The sequence below is a fragment of the Brachycentrus maculatus genome, unplaced genomic scaffold (assembly GCF_059751285.1).
Source record: "Brachycentrus maculatus isolate JH-2025_06_01 unplaced genomic scaffold, ASM5975128v1 h1tg000173l, whole genome shotgun sequence".
NCBI classification, from domain to species: Eukaryota; Metazoa; Arthropoda; class Insecta; order Trichoptera; family Brachycentridae; genus Brachycentrus; species Brachycentrus maculatus.
The window spans coordinates 72,885-85,708 of NW_028280926.1; positions in this window are offsets into that span (position 1 = coordinate 72,885).

Genomic DNA, 12,824 nt, shown 5'->3' on the forward strand with positions numbered 1-12,824 from the left:
CAATTTGTGTAGATTTGCGATTGTGACATTTGGCCCCATCGGTTCACTCCCTAGACATTGGGCGCCTGTATTCATGTTCTGCGTAGGTACTCTGTCCAATATCGTCCTATAGCCACTCGCATCATGCCATGTGTGCAAGATTGATAGCCTTGTGTTTAGTAGAGGTCCTTTACGTATACAATTTCTTTCAGTGCGACAGTCCTCATGAATAAATCAAGAGTTTGATGGATTGAGCGCTATAGCTGACATCGAGACCGATTCTGGTGATATTTAGACTACCATTATTTATATATTTAAATATTTTCTCAAAAATAAAAGAAATTTCGACCAACCTTACAAGATTTTGCCCAGAAAGATGTGCAGATAGTGTAGAAAAAATATTATAAGTGTCGCAACATGAGATAAACTACAATTGTTAATTTAAAAGATCTTTCATCTTGAGCTATTGAAGCATACATATTAAACTTCAAGAATTTGAGTACCGTGGTTGTCAATCATGAATATTTAATAATAAGGAATAATTTTCCGAAACCGGAAGTCACATAAATGTTTAAAAAAGTGATATTACACAAAGTAAACAATGGATGATAAGGAGAGTGTTTTATTACCATAACAAAAGTTATCAATGCTTTTAAAATACAAAATAAAATAAAAAAAAATTGTTTGAACAACTTAAATCTTAAGATTATATGGACGGCCCTTACGTAAAGTACTCTATCTGCAAATCTGTAACTTTACAGGAGAGAGCTTAGAAGATTTTTTCAACGTAATTAATTTTATCAATTAACGGTTTCATCTGAAATTTTAAACTAGTATTATACAATAAAAATACGATAAAATAATATATTACTCGTTTTAAAACTTTATGCTTTATCAAAATTAAGTAGCATTAAGAAAATTCGATGAAGATAGCGTCTTATGCGCCTGAAAACTAGGCGTAATTTATTTCATTTTTTTTGTTTGTTTACATTCGTAGATAACGGTTAGTTGATAACATACACCAAATATCTCAAAATTGACAAAAATGTAGTAAGAGCACTTTACGTAGGGCAGGTCGATATATGTATAAAAAGGAAAAAATATAGGTACATATTTATCATAATGGTCCCAATCATTTGATTCCGGCTGCTTCATCCCCTGTTATCTGTGATCGGGAATAAATAAATAAATAAACATAGAAAGGGATATAAATCAACTAATAAGGTCCCGAAGTACAAATTGAATAAATCAAATTATTTGGGGATCGATCATCCACGGAAAGCGGGGGCGGATTTTAACACAATGGACTTCTTGTTACAATGGAGGACCTCGCATCACAAACGTGACCCTTCACCCCAGAATGAATGCATCGAAGCGAAGGAAAAATACATATTGAATAATGATTATAATTTGTTAAGATTTCAGTTAGTGCTTTGATGATTCATGAAGTATTGGACGAATATTATACTTAAGACCTGAATTTAATTTTAGGTGATTGATGGCTTAAATCAATTTAAGATTTAAGAGGCCTTTCAATTGTATTTAGATTAGGTGAAATTATCTGGAATATATAAATCGCTACTTATGATATTACACTTAATGAGTCTATTTTAAAAGCGTCAATAGTTATTTAGTAATACGTTATTATTTATAACTGATAAATTTTAAAATCAATATATATATATATATTTATATATATATATATATATATATATATATATATATATATATATATATATATATATATATATATATGTATATATATATATATATATATATATATATATATATATATATATATATATATATATTTATATATATATATATATATATATACAACATTTTGAGTGTGTCCAAATACTTGTTCACAAAATCTGGATTATCTCCAATTACAGGAGTTATTTTCATATTATTTTTTGACATTTCATCAAAGATGAAGAAGAATATGGAAGTCTGGGCATTTACGGGGCTTACGACCGTCATAGGCTGGTTTGAGTGATCACTTTACACACGTGTAACATTCACCAATTCTACCCATTATTGACAACCACACTACTCAAATTCTTAGAAGTTCTATATATATGAACCAATTTAGAAACTTTGTTCTTGAATCACTAGAACTTCACTAGAGACATCTATTGGTGAGATGTAAAGAAGCTTTTTTACTTTTTCTTTACATCTCACCAATAGATGTCTCTAGTGAAGTTCTAGTGATTCAAGAACAAAGTTTCTAAATTGGTTCATATATATAGAACTTCTAAGAATTTGAGTAGTGTGGTTGTCAATAATGGGTAGAATTGGTGAATATTGGTGAATGTTACACGTGTGTAAAGTGATCACTCAAACCAGCCTATGACGGTCGTAAGCCCCGTAAATGCCCAGACTTCCATATTCTTCTTCATCTTTGATGAAATGTCAAAAAATAATATATATATATATATATATATATATATATATATAAATATATATATATATATATATATATATATATATATATATATATATATATATATATATATATATATATATATATATATATATATATATATATATATATATATATATATATATATATATATATATATATATATATATATATATATATATATATATATATATATATATATATATATATATATATATATATATATATATATATATATATATATATATATATATATATATATATATATATATATATATATATATATATATATATATATATATATATATATATATATATATATATATATATATATATATATATATATATATATAAAACATCTTAATATATGTGTTATTCATTTCTATTATCTATTTAAATAAAATTGTGTACGTAAGTTTGTTAAAAGTATTGAATTTGAAAAAATTATTTATCGATTTTTTTAAATTTTCACAGAACGTTGTATTAGAATTCACAAGTATCCCACATTATATTCACGTAATTTTTTGTTGGTTTGTTGAATTTTTTTACTGCAATGGCTGCGCCACCTATTGAATGTAACCGCTTCACACGCAATACTAAACATTGCTCATGCGGAGTGTGTTTATTGACAGCGTGTAAATTGTTGAAATTACTGTTTACACACAAGATTTAATAATAATAATTTTAATAAATTTGGATAATTTATATGGCTCCATTTCCGTAAAACGCTACTCCAAGGGCGTTTGTGATATTTATATTAGAAATGTGTGCTAACCATTTTCCTTCTTTTCCATTTAACCAGATTAGAAAATCATATGTGTAATGTTTTAAAGGAAAAAGACTTTGGATATTATCATCTTTGTACGTTTACTATGGCACGAATCAATGATCATTTACCTATATGTACTTGGGTACTAAAAATAAAATAAAAGATTTTACATCACTGTAGGAGAAGGCACCTTGTCTAAAACGACTTTGATTTATCAAAAGTCAAATAGAATTCTCACGGACGTATTCAAACCGAGACAAGTCGTTCTATATCACAGAATGAATTATACAATACGTCACCTCTGGAAGAACTATTCCAGATAACAAAAGAAATGACATAAATCACCTCCGCGCACAATATACTCCCTGGTAGCTGATTCCCATAACATTGCCTTAGAGGTGCATTAGCTGCGACCCTGGGACATTCAGTTCTGGACATCCACTGTCTTTATTGACTAATGTCCTGGTCAGATTTGTATGAGGTCAGACAGTTTAATCATACCGCTCGCATTTTATGTTACCCTGGTATTTGTATTCAAATAATTCCTTTATATGCACAACACTATTTAAAAGAAATCAACAATTTGACTGTAATATGTGTAGGTAATATGTAATATGGGTGTAACATGTATGTAACCTGGCTAATGAAGAGTGTTTACTACCACTAAAATAACTCACACGTAAGTAACGTTTATGTAAGTAACGATCAAAGACAACACTGCGTCAATACGATGCAGTGCCCTATGCACCATTGGGTGCGGATAAGGATTAGAGAGACAATAACTCAAAAACTTTATAATTTCAATATGTTATCGATAATGTGAAACGATGTATCCCGTTGTTATTTTAATTGATCTACGAGAAAAATAAATTAATACAAATGAATAATTGAAAGAAAATCGAATGAAAAAAAGTTCAATTTTCTTTAACTTCCTGTAAAATAATAAATTTGACAAATATTTAATTTTGAGATGTAATATGAAAGACTTCAGGCAAAAATTATTTTGTACTTTTTTTTTCATTATGTATTCAAAAGCGATTTGTTGCATTTTCATAAAAATGGAAAATAAGCCTACAGTTGATTTTAGCAAAATTTGTAATTAACATTTTTTTCGTAAAGTGGGTTTTAATATTATTTTCACAAACCGTCTTTAAAGTGCTTAGATTGCGTAAGTCTACCATTCTGGAGGTCCCGGGTCGATTCCCAGGGGGTTTAAAAAATGTAAGATTTTTTTCACTGTATTCAATATTATCTTTGATTAGTATTTGACGCTCAGGGTTGATCAATCTGCCTTTATATAATTGACGATCGACTTAACATTACGTCATTTTAATGCATTGCCCTATGCACCATTGGATAAGTGTTAGAAGAACAAATAAATTATTTTCACAAGGGTTTGTTATTAAGCGTTCATCAACAACAAAAAAAGAAATAATGTTGATTTTTTTCTTAACATTATTTGCTTATTACCTTATTACGGGTATGTCATTAATCACGCCATACAAGTAAACACATGTAACATTTTTTTATTTACTTAAGTATCACAAACAAATAAGCTCTGGCAACAAATGCGTTGGTAATTTGAGTCTGGCGTAGCTACCTTGCCACAAAGGCGGCAATCAGAATCCATTTTTCTTGGGGTGCTACGAAGACAGTGTGACAGAACACTCCCCTGTTCTTTGACTAAATTACTTTTATTTCTCGGGGTGGTTGCAATCATTAACACCGATTTATAAGGGTTCAGTTGTGTACAAAAGCGATATGACAAATGTGTTAATGCAAAAGCAAACAGAAATAACGATATTTACGTATTTCTGTTTATTTATATCTAATTTGATTTTTATAAAACATAATGAGTGTGTCCTAATACTTTTGAATTGAATTGATATTATTTTATATAAATTGTTGAAATTTTCTAAATAATTGTCAGACTCGCACTCCTCTATGGCTCTGAATGCTGGAGGAAGTATAACACCTACTCTAGGCAACTAGAAACAGCTGAAATGCGAATTCTAGGTGGTCAGGTAAGTCTAGTCGTTTAAGAGTGATTTAAAAGTGACAAACTTTTTAAAAACAATAAATAAATTATGTTATGTAAATTAAGCGTTATAATAATTAAGTGTGTAATAATAGTTCATATTAGTGTTATTTAAGATAATTAAATAAATAAATAAAATGACTGACCACTACACTACTAAAAATTTCGGATTTCGTATTTACCTTTTAATTGATACCTTCTTTCACATGTAAGTCCTCGGCACCATCTGTGGTTGAGTTGAGTAAGTTTTTATTTTATTTAGCAGACACCGTCTTGAAATGTGTATAAGATTCTTCTCGAATTATTTTACGTACTAGGTGACGCCCAAAATACATATTTTTTTATGAAACTTATTTTTGGTCACAATATTTGGATGTGTATAAATTGAAAAAGCCTATTTTTCTTCTTTATCAATATTGAAATATCAACGCAGATAACTCCTTTGAGATCAAACCCAGATATGTAAACAAAGATTTTGACACACTCAAAATATTGTTAAATATTTCGTTGTTCAATATCACACAAAGAATATTCTTCAATTCTCAAAAAAAAAACAATTAAACGTTGTATGGGTCTTGACCGTTGTCCTTTAGTTGATATGTTACGTATGAATTGCAACACCTGCGAACAATCATTTGTCACTTTTTATGTACCCGTTTAAATGCATCTAGGTAATAAAAGTACGGTAGGTAGATACCTAAATATATCAAATTCGGACCCTTCGCTTGACCCTAATTCGGCCCTTTCATTGACCCTATTTTTAAGTGTTTTGTCACCTTTTGTTGCCTTTTTGTACCGTTTTACCGCCAAAATAAACATGCGTGTCGTATTTAATGCCAGATATTTGATACGCTGGATATTGTACGGTTACTTTGGAATCCCCAATTAGGTACTTTGTATTGTAAGGAACGATTTTAATAACCGGTCAACATTAAATTGTCGCAATTTATACGGTGACAGCCCTTTCGATAACGCTGGTTCACATTCATGCCACAAGTCGATAAAGGTCGTAACTTTACAAGCGATTCGGAATCATATTCTTGACACTTTCTTTAAATTAAGTACATGTACCTACATTGTACATGTACCTACATGTATTAAGTACAGGGAGTAAACGTCAGAGGACGCCCACGCCGCCAATACCTAAGCGACTTATACGAAGACATGGGCTGCTCGACGTATGAGGAGCTGAAGAGGACTTCCGAAAATAGGCGAGAATGGTGAAAGAGATGTCATCTGCTGCTACAGATTAATTCGCAGGATTGAGACCAGAGAGAGGGACATGTATATTAAATAAAATAAATGAATGCTGTTTTCACCTTGTCTATAAAATATTGAATTCAATTAAACTGTGTATAAAAATCACATTTAAAAAATTATTCCTTATGTATTTCCACTAACCATCTAACTATTAGGCCGCTTCTCCACAGGGGTAGGCAGACAGAATAGAATACTACATCAATCTGCCTTTGCTAACAATCTTCGCCTGTTCCACATTCACGCTTATTCTCACACACACCCGCCGATTATTCCGACTCCTGATCTAACTACTTTTAAGTATTTAAATTACTTGATCTTGCCAAGTTTTACACGGTCTGCTTTTTCTTCTATTATCAACCACATTCGCATCATAAATTTGTTTTATTGTTCTTTCATCACTCATTCGATTCACATACCCAAACCATCTCAACATGAAGAAGAATAAAGAAGTCTGGGCATTTACGGAGCTGACGACCGTTATAGGCTGGTTTAAGTGATCACTTTACCTACGTGTAACATTCACCAATTCTACCCATTATTGACAACCACACTACTCAAATTCTTGGAAGTTCTATATATATGAACCAATTAAGAAACCTTGTTCTTGAATCACTAGAGACATATATTGGTGAGATGTAAAGAAGCTTTTTACTTAGCATAAACTCTTATATTAGTATGTGAGGTCCGAATCCTGGATTATAATCACACACATGAGAAACGCCAGAAAATAGCATTTTCATTTTTATTATTAAGCTTATAATTTGACCAGATAATTTATTTACAATATTTTGAGTGTGTCCAAATACTTGTTCACAAAATCTGGATTATCTCCAATTACAGGAGTTATTTTCATATTATTTGAAATAATATGATAATAATTTTTTTTTTAAATAACTCCTGTAACTGGAGAAAATCCAGATTTTGTGAACAAGTATTTGGACACACTCAAAATGTCGTGAATACTTTTCTTAATTTCATCGATAATGCTTATCTCAACCTCGCTTTCATTCCTTATATCACCATTCGAACACTATCATATCGTGGGTATACTGGCAAAAAACTTTAAGCATCTTTAAATCTTTGTTTTAATAATCCCTGTTATTGAAAACTAGTCTGGATAAAATACCCGCTACAAAACTTAAAGTTGAATGTACCTTTAAAACCACATAGATATGATATCAGCGAAAAAAACCTATCAGCGAAAGCCAAACTGGCAGTGCACAACGGAGTCCTGGTTCCAACTCTAATGTATGTAAGTGAAACATGGAGTTGGCAAAAGAAGGATGAAAGTAGACTGAATGCAGTCAAAATGCGATCTCTCAGAAGAATGTGCGACAAAACGATGTATGATAGATGTGCGAATACTGAAATAAGGAAGGAATGCAAAGCTGAGATAAGCATTATCGATAAAATTAAGAATGGTGTGTTGAGATGGTTTGGACATGTAGAACAAATGAGTGAGGAAAGAACGGTAAAACAAATTTATGAGGCGAATGTAAGCGGAAAAAAGAGCAGAGGAAGACCGAGAAAACATGGCACGATCAGGTATGCCAAATACTTGAAAGTGGTCAGGTTAGGAGTCGTAACAATCGGCGGGTATCTATGAAGAAATGCATGAACATGGAAGAGGCGAAGAATGTTTACAAAGACAGAGTGGTGTGGCGTTCTATTCTCTCTGCCTACCCCTGCGGGGAAGCGGCGTGATGGTTAGTTAGATATGATATTTCAAACTACTTAGTGTATTTTGCCAGTTTATAGAACGTTGAAAACTTACTAATACTGCATTGTTACTTAATATTGCATATTTTCAAGGTAACGTTTTTTACCAGTGCACCCACGACATATTGTCAAAACGAATTAACTTTTTTATTTGCTTTCAACAAACTTATATTTCTTTGTAGGTTAAATTGGGTTTTAATAAATGACAAGTTGTTTTTTAAATAATTTTTTTAAAAGTTCCATAAAAATACTACATGATATGCACCCTACCGATTATGCAAAGAAAAATTAAGTCCATTCGAACGCTAAGCGCTCACCATTGTCCGCCTTTATATCATGTTTACACAAAGATTGGTGACACCAATAAATAACATTTTCTGGTTTTATTCACTTGCTACATTAACAAGACGTTCATCTTCATTTACCTCAATTCATCCCGTGAAAAGAATTTATAAAATATTACACTTTAACTCGTAAATTTGCTTGAAATTCGAGTGCATATAAATTGTAGACATTATCTTTTGTGACTTTATTATTCGTCTAGGATTAATAGGTCAGTAAAAAAAGTGTGAGAATTTGATATGGACATTGGGTGACCGATAAAATTATTGCTTTTATAAAGAAAGAAAAAAAACGTTTAAAACATTTTATTGCTTTATTTAAATATTTTAAAAAATAAAACAACTAACCATCACACTGCCTCCCCATAGGGGTAGGCAGAGAGAATAGAAAGCCACACCAATCTATCTTTGCAAACAATCGACTCTTCCACATTCATGTATCTCCTCATACATACCCACTAATTATTCCGACTCATGATCTGACCACGCCCAAGTTATTTCGGTCTTCTTTTGCTTCTATTTCAAACCATATTCGCCACATAAATTTTTTCTACTGTTCTTTCATTATTCTATAAATATGCCCAAACCATCTCAACACATCCTCCTTTATTGATCAATACGGCTGTCCAAACTTAAAACACAGCAAGGGACATTTTTTTTAAATACTCTTTTTTTCATTTTTGGAATAAGTAGTTATCTACTTAGTCTACTTACTTGCTATTTAATCTACTTAGTCCAAAAATGCAAAGAAACGTTTTTCTTAAAAAATGTCCCTCACTGAGTTTTAAGTTCAAAATATCCCTTGCAGCCGAATAATGCTTATCTCAGTCTTGCACTATTTTTCTTATACCACAATTTAAACATCTATTATACATATTTTTGACTCACAATAAATAACGCAAAATAAATCAATTTTTTCAGTTTTCTTTTAATACATAATTTTAAATAAATAATGTTTTAATACATCGATAGCTTAAATAATCAATAAAACAAATTATGAAAAGTATTAAGTGGAACTCCATTTCAATCAACCCCTAAACTCAACGACGAATTTGATATAGGGGTGTTATTTCACTCCTGAATGGTTTCTCCGTTCGCCGATAGATGCCACTAATAGTTTCAAATCAATGAATTTAAAATTACCTTTTACAAAATGTATTTCATAGATGTGAAGAATAACAATGAAGCTAGCAGTCCTCATCACAATAGACGTATTACGGAATTGACAGATCCTCGGATGTATAATGAAGGAAGAATAAGAATTATCGATCATTTGAGATAATAACTCCGCAACTCAAAATTCTTGATAACTTTGTCATGTAAACAAGTCGCTTCTCATTTTTAGAATAATTACATGAAATTAAATACTCAAATTTATTTTGCCCCCCCTGGGAATCGAATCAGAACCTACTCAGCATGGTATACAAACATGCTAACCATTACACAGTAAACGTGATCAAAATTTGTGTATCTTTTTATTCATGCTAATATTTAAAAAAAATATATATCTCTAAGAATTATTCACTAGTTTTAGTAAAAAAACAACTTTTAAAAGTAAATTTCAGATCAAAATAAGTGTAAATATGAGATCAAACATCGGTTGCGCTTAAAGTAAATAAATCGCATATCTATAGGTAACGTACAGTCCCCCTACAAGACACCCTCCTAAATTGTATATAATAAATTCCATTACATACTTTAAAGTATTAGGGTCTAACTAAAAAATTCCCCTCTTATTTTTGGTTGCTTAAAAAAAAAAAGTGTCAGGTTATACAATGCCAAAAACTAGAAACGCAACGGACAGTGTTTTAGTCGAACTTCAGATGATTGGGGAATTTTTAACCATACATGCTTTGGTTTGTTTAATAAAAAATGTTTTTAATGAAATTTGACTTAGTAAATACCACTTATTCTTAAATCTTTTGTAACACGTGTTTTGATGCATTCCGTTTAATTTTTAACACCGTATGTGAATCTAGGTCTAAATTTTATGTTGAGTTATGTCCTTGGGACATTATTTTTTTTATTAGTGGGAATATGGCGAATATCGGCGGGTATGTATGAGGAGATGCATGAATGTGGAAGAGGCGAAGAATGGTTGCAAGGACAGAGTGGTGTGGCGCTCTATTCTCTCTGCCTACCCCTGCGGGGAAGCGGCGTGATGGTTAGTTAGTTAGTTAGTTATGGCGAATAGTGTTAAAATCATGTGTCACAAAAGATTTTCAGAAATAGTGGTATTTTACCAAATAAAATTCTAATTAAATTAGGATAGATATTACAAAACAGTGACTGCAGAACAATTGATGCGAATAAAAGTTTGTCTAAATCACACATTATTTTTTACTAAGAGACATTGTTTTTACAGCCTTATAGTTTTCTGTGTGAGCATTCCATTCACAAAGCGATAAGTCAACATTTTAGTATGACACCGTTTATTCAGAGTATCTTTAATATATTATTACATTAAAACCAATATTTTTAGCTTTTCCACTTTATTTTTATTTGACCAGCGACCGGGTTTCGTCGTTACCGGCATCATCAGACTGGTCACAGTAAAAATAAAGTGGAAAAGCTAAAAATATTGGTTTTAATCTAATAATATATTAAAATGCAATTCCATCACGAAGTGTCACTGGATAATATAAATCTATTAAAACAGTGTATCTTTATTATTACATTTAAATTCACTTTTTTAGAATCGACTTGACGTAGGTTTTTCGTCCCATGACTTGAAATATCAATGAAAATTCATAGGTTAACACAATATTAAAATAAAAATAAAATGTTTTTATCATTCAATCAGATACTTAAAAATTTATTGAAGGTGTATCAACTTGATATAAATCATTTATTGTTTTTAAACAAAAGAAGATGAAAGTCTTTTGACTCTTGACCTGACCACTTTCAAGTATTTTAAATACATATTTAACCATGTCAAGTTTTCCTCGGCAACCTCTGCTTCCATTATCAACCACAATCGCCTCATAAATTTGTTTTAATGTTATTTCTTCACTCATTCGATTCACTCTCAACACACCTTTCTTAATATAGTAGATTGGCAATTATTCTATAAGACGAGTTTCAGTAACCTACTTTTCTAAAATGTCTCATATTTTTTAAAATTATTTTTTATTTAAAACGATGTAAATGGATAACGAGAAAATGACTAAGAAAGTATATGTGGCAAATTTGAGTGGGAGAATAGAACGAGGACGGCCGAATAAGACTTGGCACTATCAGATCAATCAGAACCTAAAATCTTGCGGTGTCAAAAGTCTGCGTAATCGCGGGAGCATGTATGCCTAGATGTATGGATGTGAAGGAAGCGAAGAGTGTATGTCAGGACAGAAGAATTTGGCGTTCCATCCTCTCTGCCTATCCCTGCGGAGAAACGGCGTGATGATAGTAGTAGTAGTAGTAATAGTAGTTATTTTATTTTTTGGAAACCATAAATAACAAACTTTTCTTTACGACTTACGGCACAAAAATCATAAAGAAATACATATTAAATCAATGTATTTGAACAAAATAACATACCTGCTTTTAGTAACATTTTTTTTGGTCACACGGTAGTCAAATTAGTGGCTATTTCATTTTCAACTATTAAATGCAACTTAATAGATCCGTTATTTAAACGTTTAAAACGAACATTAAACAAACTTTGTATCTTTGTAGCGTAAGCGAACAATACAAAACATAAAAAAGTTGATTTAATATCGTGAAGTTATGACTTAACACGTACTGTAACTTGGATTTAAGTACTTGTGAAAAAACCTTGTAAATGTGACATAGTTAGTTTTTGAATTGAGTACAAATTTGAGGTGGTGATTGACCAGCACAAAAGTAAAATGTATCTTTATAGTCAAGGGTTGCCAAAGAGGAAAAAAGATACCTTTGTAACATGAATTTATTACTATGCAAATCCGTTGTGGGAATCCGTTTTTTTTTATGTCGTAAAGTACCTTTCTATGGTCGACTCATAGATCTAGTAATAAAGGGATGCGACAAACTTATCGGGTAGGCACTTGTATGTGATGCAATAATAATAATAATTAAATAAATTTCTACGTATCTGTGAGATATTTTTATTATGTTGACATCTTAAAAGGGATAAAGGAGAATATGGAAGTCTGTGTATTTGCAGGGTTTAAGTGATCACTTTATACACGTTTAAGATTCACAATTCTACCCATGATTGACAACCACACTACTCTAAATTTCTGAATTCTCTAGAACAGATTTGTGAACAAGAATTTTTACACACACAATATGTTGTAAATGAAACAACTGGTT